Source organism: Dendrobates tinctorius, unplaced genomic scaffold (genome assembly GCF_039654945.1).
Source record: "Dendrobates tinctorius isolate UK_male_01 unplaced genomic scaffold, ASM3965494v1 ptg000135l, whole genome shotgun sequence".
Lineage (NCBI taxonomy): Eukaryota > Metazoa > Chordata > Amphibia > Anura > Dendrobatidae > Dendrobates > Dendrobates tinctorius.
This window is the reverse complement of record NW_027361803.1, coordinates 12,774,649-12,791,268: the sequence shown is the minus strand read 5'-3', so window position 1 is coordinate 12,791,268 and position 16,620 is coordinate 12,774,649.

Sequence of the window (16,620 nt, the reverse complement as noted above, 5' to 3'; positions counted from 1 at the left end):
CAATTCTCAGAAGCAGATCTCCCACACTGGACCCCAATTTCAGCAGATTCACCCACCAGCATTATTTCATTACCCGTCTGGTGGATGGAACTCCAGTTGTTGCCAATGATATGGAGCTCGGTCATGTTAATTGCTGTTTGTTACCTCCTTCTTTCTGAAGTTAGTGATCCTTCTTGTATGGATCTAACTTGTATCCTGAAGCACCCTGGGAAAAGAATATGCAAAATATCTCTCCACAAGTTTCAGGAACATTATAAAAGTGGCCATCTTGCAAGTCAATGCTCAGCGCTACACTTTTCAGTGTTCTTGTAGAGTTCCAGTTGACTGTACAAGATGCCACGTGTAGCGTTCCTCCTCACTTGTGGCTGGCCAGGTTTGCAGATTCTCATCTCACAATATTTAGAGCATGACCCCAGAAGAAGCATGAAACAAAGAGAGGGTTATATAGAGATTAGAGATGGGCGAACCCGAACAGTAAAGTTCGGCGTCCGTACCGAACACCTACTGTTCAGGCACGGAGACCGAACTCGGACTTCATCAGGAAGTCCGTGTTACTGTTCGGGTTCCGCTGCCCAAACACCGGGTGTTTTTTTCACGCTGTTATTTGCATGCCAGCGTGGCAAACACCGCTTCTGATTGGCGGTGAAATCATCCCCACCGGTCAGAGAGCAGGGGTTCCCAAGCTGTCAAAAGATAGCAAGAGCGCTCAGCTGTGATCGGAGGTATAAAGCTTGCCTTCGGTCACTGGTGGCAGTGGATGGGACTACTGATCCCATCATCTGACACCTGCTACCGCTACCTTTGTATTGTCAGATGACATCAAGTCCCGAGGTTAGTAATGGAGAGGCGTCAATAAGACACCCCCATTACTAAAACCATAGTCACATTGTAAGAAAACACAGACACCCAGGAAAAAGTCCTTAAATTGAAAGAAAGACACAGACTCCTTTAATAATTTTAATTAAACCATTCTTACAACCTCACCTAATTCCACCGAAGCCCTCAATCTCCTGTAATAAAGCTAAAATAAAAAATACAACAATATACCATACCTATCCGTCGTTCTGTCCCATGCCGTAATCCATGTCTGGGGGATAAACAGTTTTCAACCTAGACGGTGTCAAGATGCGATCGCCCCGGATGAAAACCACTGGTGACTGAGATACTGGAAGTGCAGCCTCAGTGACCGGTGGTGACGTCATTGAGGTTACATCCAGTCAGAAAAACTCACGGTGATATCGGGGTTCTCACCGAGGTCACCGCAGTTCAGCCTGGTTGGGAACGGAGCCTAACTGACCGAAGGTAAACTCAATGATGTCACCACTGGTCACTCAGGCTGTGCTTGCAGCAGTTTTTTTTAATTTTTAATTTACAGCGCATGCACTGGCTGATGAATACTCCCATCTATAGCTCCTCTCACTGTTATTAGCAGCAACAGGTGTCGGATAATGGGAGCAGTAGTCCCATCAGCTTACACCAGTGACCGGAGGTAAACTTTATACCTCCGATCACAGCTGAGTGCTCCCGCTGTCTTTTGACAGCATGGGAACCGCGGCTCTCTGACCAGCAGGGAGATTTCACTGCCGATCAGAAGCAGTGGTTGTCGCGCTGTCATGCACATGACAGCGTGGCAAACACTGGAAGTTCGGACCCCCCATTCAAGTAACAGAACAGTACCCGGACCTGAACTTTTTGCAACTGTTTGGCCGAACCCCCCTGGCCCGAACATCCAGGTGTCTGCCCAGCTCTAATAGAGATCAGTCTTAGGCCGGGATCACACTACCGTGTGTGATGCGAGAAACTCGCACGAGTCTCTTGCATCAATACCCGGCGCTGCTGCCGTCACTCAGGACCGGAGCTGCGGCTGCATGTATTTAGAATCATAGAATCATAGAATCGTAGAGTTGGAAGGGACCTCCTGGGTCATCTGGTCCAACCCTCTGCTCAATGCAGGATTCGCTAAATCATCCCAGTCAGATGTCTGTTCAGCCTCTGTTTGCAGACTTCTATTGAAGGAGAACTCACCACCTCCCGTGTGTTAGGAATCTGGGTTCTATGATCCCTATGCGGGAATCCAGATTCTCACATTTGTCTCCAGAGGCTAAGTCCTTTTTTCCAGCTTCTGAGCATGCCCACGGGACGAGCTCCCATTGGAGTTCAGGAGTCAGGTGCTCAGGTCCTGCTCCTTATTCCATTGGTTTAGCTCAGGGCTCTGGAGATTTCCGGCAGGTACCGTACGCTATAAAAAGTGTGCATGGCTGTTATGCCATGCGCTAGTATTTTCATACTGCTGCTGTGTGTATGGTGACGGATGCTTGGATTGGTGACTGACTCCTTAAGAAACCCCTTTCCTCTGATAATACGTCTGTGTGTGTGTGAGCGGTTTTCAGTCAGTACCTGCGCTAGCGCCAGCGCGCACAAGCTCCATCTTTCCAGCAGCTTAGCGTCCTGCATCGCGCTTGCGATATTTGCGGTTGTAGCTTGTCCAGGCGTGCGCAGTTGCGACGCCAAGCACACATGTACACGGTAAGTCCACTCGGTTGTAGTGATCTTACTTAACTACTCCGGTTTCCGGCTACCGCACGTGTGCCGCTGAGATCCTGTGCTGTTAACAGGCTCAGCGATACTATTTTGGTATTATTTTCCCTGCAGCTCTGTGTCCCTTAACAGAGCTTGCCTTATTGCTTCTGGGTGTGCTAGAACCCTGTGCATATTTGTGCTCTGCCTCTCTCAGCAGCGGTTTTACCATCCACCGCACAGTGGACCCCGAGTGGCGAAGGTACTTTAATTATTTTTTTTTTTACTGCCTTCCACCACTCCTAACACCATGGCAGCCTGTTCCAATCATTGATCACTCTAACTGTCAAAAAGTTTTTTCTAATATCTAAGGCTAGTTTCACACTAGCGTTTTTGAGCGCAGCGACGGCCTGCGCACGGCCGCCGCTAAGCCCCGCCCCCTGTCGCGCCTCCGCCGGTAGCTCCGCCTACCGGCGCATGACGCTGCATGCGCCCTGCGTCCCCTATCTTTATCACTGGGGGCGCAGGCCGTGCGCAGTATGCATTTGGCGGCGCATGCGTCCTTTTGACGGTGCACCGACCTGCGCCAAATGCAACCTGCTGCAGTTTGGTTGTGCCGGCGCACCGTCAAAAAGGTGCATGCGCCGCCAAACGCATACTGCGCACGGCCTGTGCCCCCAGTGATAAAGATAGGGGACGCAGGGCGCATGCAGCGTCATGCGCCGGTAGGCGGAGCTACCGGCGGAGGCGTGGCAGGGGGCGGGGCTTAGCGGCGGCCGTGCACAGGCCGTCGCTGCGCTCAAAAACGCTAGTGTGAAACTAGCCTAATCTGTGTCTCCTCCCATTCAGTTTCATCCCATTGCTTCTAGTCTTTCCTTGTGCAAATGAGAATAAAGTTGATCCTTCTTCAATGTGACAGCCCTTGAGATATTTGTAGACAGCTATTAAGTCTCCTCTCAGTCTTCTCTTCTGCAAGCTAAACATTCCCAAATCCTGCAACCTTTCCTCATAAGACAGGGTTTGCAGACCGGTCACCATTCTGGTCGCTCTTTTCTGAACTTGCTCCAGTTTGTTGATGTCTTTTTTAAAATGTGGTGCCCAAAACTGGACACAGTATTCCAGATGAGGTCTGACCAAAGAGGAGTAGAGGGCAATAATGACTTCACGTGATCTAGACTGTATGCTTCTGTTAATACATCCTAGAATTGCATTTGCTTTTTTTGCTGCTGCATCACACTGTTGACTCATATTCAGTCTGTGATCTATTTCTATGTAGTGTGATTCCAAATCTACATAATAGGCAATAAAGCAATAAGAGTGACTTTGATTGAGACCTAGCTATCAGGCACCACAGTTTACAAGACCAAATGGGCCCAAATGCACCCTGAAAAATAAAGTGCAAAATTCACATAAAAAATGTGAGGTATTAGTTGATATCCTGGCCAAAACACGTACGCTCACAATCCTCATCACGGATCCCCACGCCCATGAGTCCTATCACTAAACAGCAATAGCACAAAAAGAAGACTAGAAAATCCCCCAAAAATTCAAAAATACAGCAAAAGGCAGAGATGCTTACAGGCTACCAAACAAATGCACTAATCAAGATGCAGTGGACCCATATAGTTAAGATGGCGGCAACACAGGTGCAAGAATACCAACGAGACAACCGCTCACATCCTACCAATCCATGGAGGGGCGGTTGATTGGTATATTAATGCATAATGAAGACTTGTATGCGGCGCTGTTCACACAATGGAATTCACAGCATCCAAGTTAACAGCCTAGTAGTTACGCCTTTCTATTAGATCAGGTGGGCTACCCAGCGCTATCAAAATGCATCCCATGTGAACAGACACCACAGTTTACAAGACCAAATGGGCCCAACTGCACCCTGAAAAATAACGTGCAAAAAACACATAAAAAATGTGAGGTATTAGTTGATATCCTGGTCAAAATACGTAAGCTCGCAATCCTAATCACGGATCTTCACGCCCACGAGTCCCAACGCTAAACAGCAATAGCACAAAAAGAGGATGCATACCACCCGAGTACAAAAGGAGTCGTGGGAGGATGTGAAAAAGCTTCCTAGTAGAAAGGTTGAGCAGAGGATGTAAAGAAGAGGATGTGAAATAGTGGGAGAATATAGTCTGGTAATGAGACCAAAATTGAACTCTTTGGATTTCATAATACACACCATGTTTGGAGGCCAAAAAGCACTGCATATCACCTTAAAAACACCATACCAACAGTGAAGTGTGGAGGTGGGAACATCATGGTGTGGGGCTGTTTTTCAGCATATACCTCTGGCATACTTCATGTAATTGAAGGAAGGATGAATGGACAAATGTACTGAGACATTCTTGACAGAAATCTGCTACCATCTCCAAGGATGATGAAGATGACACAAGAATGGACATTTCAGCAAGACAATGATCCCAAACACACAGCCAAGAAAACTCTCAATTGGTTTCAGAGAAAATAAAGTTACTAGAATGGCCGAGCCGAACACCGGACCTGAATCCAAGAGAAAATGTATGGAAGGAGCAAAAGCTCAGAGATCATAGAAGGAACCACAGGACCTTCAGGATGTGAAGAGTGATTGTGTGGAAGAATGGACCAAAATCGCACCTGAGCAAAGCCTGCGACTAGTTTCTCCATACAGGGGGCATCTTGAAGCTTTATCACCAGCTTTTGTACGGAGTATTAAATAAATTTCAGCAAGCGTATTCAATACTTTTTCTCTGTGCCATTTCTCATTATTACACATAATTTATTGATATCTATGGATGATTTCTTTGCCTGTGTGGAGTGGATGGGTTGTTACCGACATCTGGTGAGAATTTCATGTCAATATCACCTTTAGAAATAGATTTACTTACAAAACTGGTGACGTGTTCAATACTTATTTCACTAGCTGTAAATGTCTGATTAGTGAGGGTTGGCTTCTGCTGGATCTTAGGTGGATCATGTTTAGATGGAGGACACCTCTAGAAGACCGTTTTTCACCTCTAGTTGGTCGAATGTAACTTTTAAGTTAAATCATATTTCCAAATAATCGAATGACTGAGTCATGCAAGATATAAGAATGTAATGTCTTGTCTCACATATACCGTGCTTGTTTTTAAAGCACCAGGCGGATCGGAAACTCAGTATATCCAGGTTACTAATTGCTTTAATTTGGCTTCCGAAAGAATCAGGGACTCGTCTCTACGTGTGATTCTCTGCACCTTACATAAATGCATAATGTAAGTATGCAGTCATAGACAACCGCCACCCATATGTCCACATGAGCTTGTGTCTTATGCAGACGAGCGGCGATATCTGACCTAATATAGACAAGAAATGAACAAGTCTGTCGAGATTCGATGGATTTGATGAAAATTGAATTTTCTGCAAAATGGAAATTCTCCATTATGGTCTGGGGTCATAACGGTGACATATATCGTGATGTCATGATGTATGATATGACGTCACTGGTTGAAACCCCATCACTGAGTGAAGAAGATGTACTGTACGGAAAAAAGGATGAGAGAAGAAGTTGGGTTGAGTTGAGGATCAGTGAGCTGTGGCGGTGGTCAGACAGGCAAGCAGTGAAGTGAGTATTAATTTTTTTTTACCCCTTCATCAGAGTCAGTAGAATGCAAATTTTTGTAAAGCTTGAGACACGTTCATTTAGCTCTGAGCAAATTTGCTCTCTATGGTCCTGTAAAAAAATAAAATTTTCCATTACTAGAACCATTAGACCCTTGGAAAAAGTAAGGAAAAAATGGCACCTACAGGAGGAGGAGAAGAGAAGATAGACTGCAGATCATGAGGAGAGATGGATCTAGTTACTACCAACCTTATTCTCTTACGACCAACCCAAAGATCCACTGATTTCCAAAGGTGTGGTTTCTAAAATTGGCCAATTGAAGTGTTACAAGCTGGCCGGCAAAATTAATGGTCCACAACGTGATAAATGGATGAGTTGTACTGACCGGAGAGAGGCATTTTATTAGTGCTTGATGGTGTCACATCTATGATGTTCCTTTGCCCTTTCATGGGTGAACCCATCTACAGGGTGGGCCATTTATAAAATAAAATGGGAATGGTTGGTGATATCAACTTCCTGTTTGTGGCACATTAGTATATGGGAGGGGGAAACTTTTCAAGATGAGTGGTGACCATGACGGCCATTTTGAAGTCGGCCATTTTGGGTGCAACATTATTTTTTCCAATGGAAAGAGAGTCATGTGACACATCAAACTTATTGAGAATTTCACAAGAAAAACAATTGTGTGCTTGGTTTTAAAGTAACTTTATTCTTTCATGAGTTATTTACAAGTTTATGACCACTTATAAAATGTGCTCAAAGTGCTGCCCATTGTGTTAGTTTGTCAATGCAACCCTCTTCTCCCACTCTTGACACACTGATAGCAACACCACAGAAGACATGCTAGTCTAAGGGGGTCAGATTCCTTGTAGGAATGCTCGGACCTGACACCCATAATGCAGTGGTGCACCATCTTGCTGGAAAAACTCAGGGAACGTGCCACCTTCAGTGCATAAAGAGAGCAGCACATCATCATGTACCAATGTCAGTTATCCAGTGGCACTGAGGTTTCCATTGATGAAGAATGGTCCCACTGTCTTTGTACCTCATATACCGCACCATACCATCAATTATTGGTGTCAGGTTCGAGCATTCCTACGTGAACAGTTTCCTTGAAAGTGGATTGATCATCGTGGGCCAGTTGAATGGCCACCAAGGTCTCCCGATCTGACCCGCTGAGACTTTTATCTTTGGGGTCATCTAAAGGCAATTGTCTATGCTTTGAAGATACGAGATGTGCAGCATCTGAAAACAATGGATACTGGAAGCCTGTGCTAGCATTTCTTCTGCGGTGTTGCTATGAGTGTGTCAAGAGTGGGAGAAGAGGGTTGCATTGACAATCCAACACAATGGACAGCACTTTGAACACATTTTATAAGTGGTCATAAACTTGTAAATAACTCATGAAAGAATAAAGTTACGTTAAAACCAAGCACACCATTGTTTTTCTTGTGAAATTCTCAATAAGTGCTACGATCCATTTTTGGATCTGTGTCAGTTTGGGCTTCTCAGATATAAACTTTTTTCCTTTCTGGCCATTGGGGGTTAATGTCAGTTTTTCCCCCGGCGGCCGCTGGTGTTGCTACATGTTTAGTTAGTCTGCTGGTGGTGACCACTCCCACCTTCCTATATAAGGTCACCTGGTGCATCAGCTGACTGTTGGTTATGACAGGTCCTTTTTGAATACCAACCATGGTGAAGACTGGAGCTACCTGGTGCGGTAGTGGTTCAGCTTGTCGGGAGCAGTGGTGATTCTGCTGAAAGTAGAGTTCAGGAGCCTTACTCTGCTGCATGGTACATTGGCAGCAGAGAAAGCGAAGTGTTGTTTTGTTTAACCCTGTCTGTCGTATCTCCCCTTGGTGTTTTAGTAGTGCAGGGGTGGGACCAGTGTCCACACTTACCAATTTCCTAGTGAGGGATAGGTACAGGATTAGTGAGGGACAAGGTATCCTGCTCAGCGGCAGATTGAGAGAACCTGTATAGGGTTCGTCAGGTTAGTCCAGGACTCAGCCGCAGCAGAGTGCAGGAAGAGTCCCTTTCCCCATTCCCTATAGCAGGGCCCACCATTGTAATTGTGTCCCCGATGTCCCCTTGTTTGTCCAGTTGTTTGGTGACCGACCGATCGTCGGGTCACGCAACGCAGGGCCTGTCACATATCGTGACATTAAGTTTGATGTGTCAGATCCAAAATGGCCGACTTCAAAATGGCCACCATGGTCACCACCCACCTTCAAATGTTTCTCCTCTCCCATATACTAATGTGCCACAAACAGGAAGTTGATATCACCAACCATTCCCATTTTATTTTGGTATCCATATAAATGGCCCATCCTGTAGTTTCCAATTTTTTTTCCTCATCCACTTTATGAGTTTATTTTACAGAAAAATTGTATAGATACATCAATTGATACCAGAACTTCAACTCTGAGACAATACAAATTCCAGGTTTAAGGACCCTGGTGGCATCTCCTGTCCAAAAATGTCACCCGTATAAGTTGAGAGGCCATTTTTGGTATATTTCTGTGTGATTTTTTTTACAAAATTCCAGACCTCAAATCTTAATCAGACCCCACATCAACCCCCTAAATTTATTTAGACTCTAAATTAATTCAGACTCCAGACCAAGCCCCTAAACCTTCACCTCCCTACCAGATTGGGGTCTCTCCGACTGTTGACTAGCAATGCACCGAGATGAAGAAGATGCACACAGGAAGAAAGGACCCATTAATGAGTGAAGGCTTTAGTGTGGTTCTACCTAGTGGAAACTATTCAGACCTGAGTTTCTACACTACCTCTGCAAAAAAAATTGATGTGAATGTGAGTTTAATTTCCTGGTAAAATTTGAGCAAATTTTGGCAAATTCCCTCATCACTAGTCAGTAGTTGCTTTAAGGTCACCAAACTAGGGAAATTTCCAGGTAAGGTAGTAGAAGATAATTTCAAACATACCCTCTTGGCAGCAAATATCAGAAAAAAAATCAGTTTTGATTCTTTATGTAGATGAGGCTGCAAGTGCACTGAGGGCGGGATGAATTCCTGCTAGTGCACAGATTCTGCAAGAATCTGCAAAAACCCTAGTCCATGCCCTCATCATCTCCCGCCTTGACTACTGCAACCTCCTGCTCTGTGGCCTCCCCTCTAACACTCTCGTACCCCTCCAATCTATTCTAAACTCTGCTGCCCGACTAATCCACCTGTCCCCCCCGCTATTCCCCGGCCTCTCCCCTGTGTCATTCCCTGCACTGGCTCCCCATTACCCAAAGACTCCAGTTCAAAACCCTAACCATGACATACAAAGCCATCCACAACCTGAGTCCTCCGTACATCTGTGACCTCGTCTCCTGGTACTTACCTGCACGAAACCTCCGATCCTCACAAGATCTCCTTCTGTACTCCCATCTTTTCTCCTCTTCCCACAATCGCGTACAAGACTTCTTCCGTGCTTCCCCCTACTCTGAAACTCTCTACCACAACATATCAGACTCTCGCCTACCATGGAAATCTTCAAAAAGAACCTGAAGACCTACCTCTTTCGACAAGCCTACAACCTGCAGTAACCACCGATCCACCAAACTGCTGAACGACCAGCTCTACCCTCACCTACTGTATCCTCACCCATCCCTCGTAGACTGTGAGCCCTCGCGGGCAGGGTCCTCTCTCCTGCTGTACCAGTCGTGACTTGTATCGTTTAAGATTACCATACTTGTATGTATTATGTATACCCCTCCTCACATGTAAAGCGCCATGGAATAAATGGCGCTATAATAATAAATAATAATAATTCTTCACATTATTCCCTTCCTTGAAGCAACCCATATGAGCTTGGCTGACCAGTCCTGTCACATCAGATGTCATTTAGCTAATGGGGGGTGATACTAAGCTGAGTATATGATTCAGAGGATTGATTTACTAACCCCGCCCTCGGTGCACTTGCAGACTCATTTACATAAGGATTCAAAGTTGATTTTTTCGGCTATGGATTATCCGTTTGTGACCTGAAGGTAACTGTGAATTTGTCTTTAACTATCATATCCGGCATAGTATTAGTTTGGTGACCTAAAAACTCCAGACAGAACCCCTTTAACCTTCACACCATCGTAGGTCACCCCCCCTCCAGCTCTGTAGCGCTCCGGATCTGCAGGATATTTTAATAACGCTGCAGGTTAAATATTTCTAATGGTAAAAATAGAAATACAATTGTTATATAAGGCTTGTGTGTGCACAGTGGGAATGTTAGTGCTCTCTGATCTGCAAGTCATCAGATCAGATTTTGTGTGAAAAATCAGCTGTTAAAAATTTACCAAATTTTCTTAAAGTTCCTAAAAGGAGATTTGACATCATCGGCTTTATTATAACATTTTCCATAAACTCTCAGCAATGCTGAACTCAGAAAGCAAATGGTTGTTGCAAACGGTTCCAGATGTTCTATTGACTTATTGTTTACTGTTTGCACTTTTTCCCCAAATCACAAGTTATCCCCTATACATAAGCTGCTGATTACTGGGGTCCAACCATTAGGACCCCCAATAATCCAAGAACTGGGCTCCTGTATCTTGAAAACGGGGCTCTGTAGATCGCTGTTGTGAATGTAGAGGAGATGTCCTGCAATTTTGGGGAAAACTTATTCCATTGTGGTTGACACCTGTGAGTGGTGATACTAAATAATTGTGACCTACACTGAAATTAAAAAAAAAATGTAACAGCCGGAGTTTGTAATATGGCTTTATGGGAGATGAGGGTGTAACCTGTCACCTCAGTACATAAATGTCTACTCTAAGAGTATAGCGAAAGGAAAAACTGGAAGAGCAGTCCTGGTAGAACTGAGCTAACTTTGGCCTTGGTGGCCACAAGATTATTTTTATTATTATTGTTACATCTCCAGTTGTGCTCAAAAGTTTACATACCTCGGCAGAATTTTTGCTTTCTTGGCCTTTTTTTCAGAGAATATGAATGATAACACCAAAACTTTTTCTCCACTCATGGATAGTGGTTGGGTGAAGCCATTTATTGTCAAACTACTGTGTTTTCTCTTTTTAAATCATAATGACAACCCAAAACATCCAAATGACCCTGATCAAGAGTTCACATACCCCAATTCTTACTATCGTGTATTGCCCCCTCTAACATCAATGACAGCTTGAAGTCTTTTGTGGTAGTTGTGGATGAGGTTCTTTATTTTCTCAGATGGTAAAGCTGCCCACTCTTCTTGGCAGAAAACCTTCAGTTGCTGTAAATTCCTGGGCTGTCTAGCATAAACTGCGAGCTTGAGATCTCCCCAGAGTGGCTCAATGATATTGAGGTCAGGAGACTGAGATGGCCACTCCAGAACCTTCACTTTATTTTGCTGTAGCCAATGACAGGTCGACTTGGCCTGGTGTTTTGGATCGCTGTCATGTTGGAACGTCCAAGTACGTCCCATGTGCAGCTTCCGGGCTGATGATTGCAAATTTGATTCCAGTATTTGCTGGTAACGTGCTGCATTCATCTTTCCTTTAACTTTGACCAAGTTTCCTGTGCCTTTGTAGCTCACACATCTAGTGATGGGCGAGTCCTAAATTACTCGGAATCGCTTGACTCTAGCGAGTCCGAGCCCGGGACTCGCTACTCGTTGCGAGTCCAATGTTAATGAATGGGGAAGCGAGTCTTAGCGAGTAATGTGCGATTTACAAATTACAAAGGAACATAACAGATTCTATATTTGCGAGTCCCGAATCCAGTACACAGGACTCGGGATTCGTAGACTCGCTCAGACTCGCTCACAATCGCTGTGTGTTGACATAGGCTGTCTTGGAAACTTGTAGGAACATAACAGATTCTGTATAAGCGAGTCCCGAATCCAGTATACAGGACTCGGGATTCGTAGACTCGCTCAGACTCGCTCACAATCGCTGTGTGTTGACATAGGCTGTCTTGGAAACTTGTAGGAACATAACAGATTCTGTAAAAGCGAGTCCCGAATCCAGTATACAGGACTCGGAATCGTAGACTCGCTCAGACTCGCTGTTGACAGCGATGTGATATAGCGAGTCTAGCGAGTGAGAAAAAAAAACTCTGACAAAACTAGGATTGCCATTGACTTGCATTGGACTCGTTACTGTGCGAGTAATCACTGGGAGACTCGCCGAGTAACGAGTCCAGCGATTCCCTTACTATTCGCCGAGTAACGAGTCCTAGCGAGTAGACTCGCCCATCCCTACACACATCCCCAAAATATCAGCAATCCACCTCCATGCTTTACAGTAGGAATGGTGTTCCTTTCATCATAGGCCTTGTTAACCTGTCTACAAATGTAACGTTTATGGTTGTAGCCAAAAAGTTCAATTTTGGTCTCATCATTCCAAATTACCTTGTTCCAGATGATGTGAGGCTTGTCTTTGTGCTCTTTTGTGTATTGTAGGTGAGAAACTTTGTGGCAATTGCGCCGTAATGGCTTTCTTCTGGCGACTCGACCATACAGCCCATTTTTCTTCAAGTGCCTCCTTATTGTGCATCTTGAAACACCCACACCGCTATTTTTCAGAGAGTCCAGTATTTCACCTCATGTTATTTGTGGGTTTTTCTTTGCATCCCGAACAATTTTCTTGGCATTTGTCACAGGTCACAGGGGAGGATGTTACCTTTAGTAGCCATTCACACCCATTTATGTCAACTTCTGTTCATGTTATCAGGCTGAAATCACCAGGGTATGTAAACTTTTGATCAAGGTCATTTGGATGTTTTGGGTTGTCATTATGATTTTAAAAGAGAAAACACAGTAGTTTGACAATAAATAATATTAATAAATATAATAATTATTATTATAAATAATAAATAAAAAAAACTACAAATCCTCTTGCAAAAAAACTACAATAATATTAATAATAACTATAAATAATAATAATAACAATAATAAAAAAATAAAAAAACAACCCTTTTTGCAAAAAAGGCTGCATTATTATTATTATTATTATTAATAATAATAATTATTATAATATTATTATTGTAGCTTTTTTGCAAGAGGAGTTGTAATTTTTTTATCGTTTTGAAGTATATAAAAGTTAATGTTTTATTTGTTAGATCTTTACAGTATAGAAATGCATAAAAAAATGAAACTTTTTAATTACTAATTGTTGTAAAATCTACCATAATTGACATAGAATTTTATTTTATAGAAGATGATGAGAATATATCGAATTTACTTTGAAATAATTATTATTTGATGAGAGAGGGTCTGTGTTTAGAGTTGTGCACATTCATCAGTGCAAATTAGGGCATTTCTTGGCACGGAGGCGGTTTTAGAAGCCAGAAAAAGGATATGCAAATTATCTCAGCACTGATGAGGAGCAGGAACCCTGAAACAGCTGCCTGCAGATGGGAATCTTTTGCCTTTGGACGAGACTCTGGTTCGGCTTATGCACTTAATAATTAGACATTGACTTATAGAGCAGCTTCCTCCAATAGGTGACATTAGTGAGGAAATGTTCTTCCTCTTGAAGTATAGTTAATTTTCATAGCTTTTTTTTCCAGGCAGCATTACTCTGAGTGCTGAGCTGCGTATAACCCTGCCCACATCACTGACTGGCTGCTTTCTGTGTGCATTATCAGCAAGCTGACAGTGGTAGGGCAGGGTTGGACTAGATGGCATAAGACAACTAGTCCTGTAGTGATAATCTCCTGCTGATAAAATGCTGATTGTTTTGATACAGCAACACACATCCCAGTCAGTGACACATTGCTAGAATCAGGCTCTCTGCCCCTATGTCATTTAGTTCTCAGATTATGTAGCAAACATCTGCTGACAGATTCACTTTAATAAAAAATATAACTATATGGAAACATTCATTTCAACACTTAATCCCTACAGTTAGTCAACCTGTTAGAGAATAACCAAGAACTAATTGCTCCCTTTGCTAATTTAGTACTTTTAGAACTTTTTTTAATGCAGCGTCTGGACTCCACATGTGACTATTTCTGGCTCATGGAAGCAGATGTATTAAGCATCTGCTGTTACAGGACCATAAGAAGCAATATTAATATTGAATGCAGACTGCATATTGGTAGGAAAAGTGCTCATTTTATTTACTGATTTTTTTATGGGGCCATTTAAAGTGTCCAGGTGATTGTTCAGAACAATATGTCCTGTGTGTGTGCATGTGATATAACACTATTTATGGCCATTGCATGACTTGTATTTATAATCAGTTCTTCCCTATGCAGGCTCTAGCTCTAATTTTCAGTTGTCTCTGAGCTGTTGGGAGCGACTATGACATTTGTTATACAGAGCATACAAATAAATGAGTGATTTCTGCTCTCTTTTCTTTATATAGCACATGTTCAGAAGCAGCAGCATGGGGATCATTATCTAGCAGTGCTGAGCAGTGTTGCTGTGAATCCAACTCTGGGATTAGATAAATACCTGCTAGAAAGCAGATAGGCTCTGTGTATAGGTAAAAGAGTGGAAGACCATTGCCATCCCCTGAAAATTGTGCTGCGGTTACTTGTTATTATATTAAGTGCTGTGAGACAGTGACTGGCTTTGTTGTAAATGGCCGATATGTGTTGCAGAGGGGGAGGTCCTCTGCGCTGCCAGCCAGAAATGTTGCTCTGGGATCTGTAGTTCTACGAGCTATTGTTTTTGTTTATAAGGGGTGCTTACAGGGTTAGCTGGGGAGCTGGGTGGGATTGACTAACCACACACACCTCCCACCTATGAGGGTGGTTACAGTTATATAATGGGACAGTGGTTTGGGTCACATGATCTGGTGTAGTAAGTTCCTGTCAGTGGTCAGGCCTGTGTGTTGGAAGGTCCTATGAGTGGACGGACTTCCTGAAGAGCACATGGTGAGGCCGTGGACCTGGAAGATCTCTGTTTTGGAAGGTCCTGTGAGTGGACCAGTTTCTTGAATAGCACATGGAGAGACCATTGACCTGGATGGTCACTGTGTTGGAAGGTCCTGAGGGTGGACTAGATTCCTGAGTAGCACAGTGTGAGACCATGTACTTGCAGAGTCTGTGACAGCACTGAGTTGGGGAAGCTACAGACTTTCTGAGGGTCTGGACTGTTGGGAGTGTCCTTGTCCTAAGGCATCGGATGAGACGGTGATCCCAGTAAGGCAGCTTCCCCAGAAGCTAGGACTCACGAGGAGTCAGCGTGTGGAGCAGGAGCTCCTGTAAAGTAACTCCAGACAAGGGGGTTATAGTAAGGGCAGACAAGTATCTGCCATTGAAACAGACTGTTGGTGCTTGTTGTGTTCCGTGGTGGCTAATAAACTGTTCGGCATGCGGTCGCCCACGGTAACTGGATAAAGAGAAGTCGGCGTGTTTAGGGACCATGATTCAAAGCTGAGTCTAAGAGCGTATACCACTTGAAACGCGTACAGAATCTCCTGGTTACTCTCTGTGCGGCTATCCCATGTCAGGGTAAAAACCGCAATGATGACTATAGCAGCCATGCTTGTAATTTAATGAAATAAATAAAGAAAATTCTGGATTTTACTCCTTGAGCTGGACTTTCCTTTTTCCATGAAGTATTCCAAGACTTCCAAGTGGAGACGTGTCCTTGCTGCAGCATCAATGAGGGGTGAGTTGAACTAAATCCTTTTTTCTCCAAATTCAAAGCTGTATACTACAAAGTGCTATGGACCAAGTGAGGTCTGTGATGTGTAACATGGCCTACAGAGGTAATAACCGTGCCTCTGTGATTTCATCCCGTTGCCAAGCGAGGGTCCCCCAACACATGCAGTAAGCGCTGTCTTTCAGTGCCAATCTTTAATGCTGATGCTTTTATTGTGATTCTCCTGCTGAAAGTAATTTACGAGGCACTGCATTCCATTAGATATGATAGCGTACTGAAAACACTGAGCTAGTGAAGGAATAACAGCAAACCTGGCCGTGAAGCGAGAGCGGTGGCAAAGCAAAAAAGGTTTCTCTAGAAAATGCTAGTGAGTGTGTCGGGTAGAGAGAAGAAGTGAGGAGCTGAGAGACCAGACTGAAAGGGGATGTGAGGGAACGATGGAGAACGCAAGCCTATGATAAAATATCATATGTGACAGTGTATCTGGAACATGGCTGGAAAGTCCTGAGACTCAGATCAGTAAGAAAGGAGACAAGAGAAGGCAGCCAACTCCAGTGGTACAGAGCCAGAGGTCCAGAAGGTTGATGTGGGTTAGTGGGGACCCTGAGACGGTAGACAATGGAGACAGAGGCTATGTGTAAGATGGACCTGGATTGTAGAGAAGGAAATGTTGGTTGCTAGTCACAGGTAGTGGGGGGGAAATCTCAGAGATGGAAGTCAAAGCCAGATAATCCATGTAATCATCAAGTTCTATAGGAAAAGTGTGTCACTATATGTAACCGTCAAGTGTGTGCATCTGTACAACAGGGAAGATTTGTCAGCTAAGTTTTGTACTTGCTAGCCTTTGTATAAATGTTCTGTCAAGTTCCACAGTAAAATCCAGTTTACTTTTATAAAGTGGATTGACTCCTTCCTTATCCATATTATAAATTCTGGGTTCCTGTGTCATCAACAAA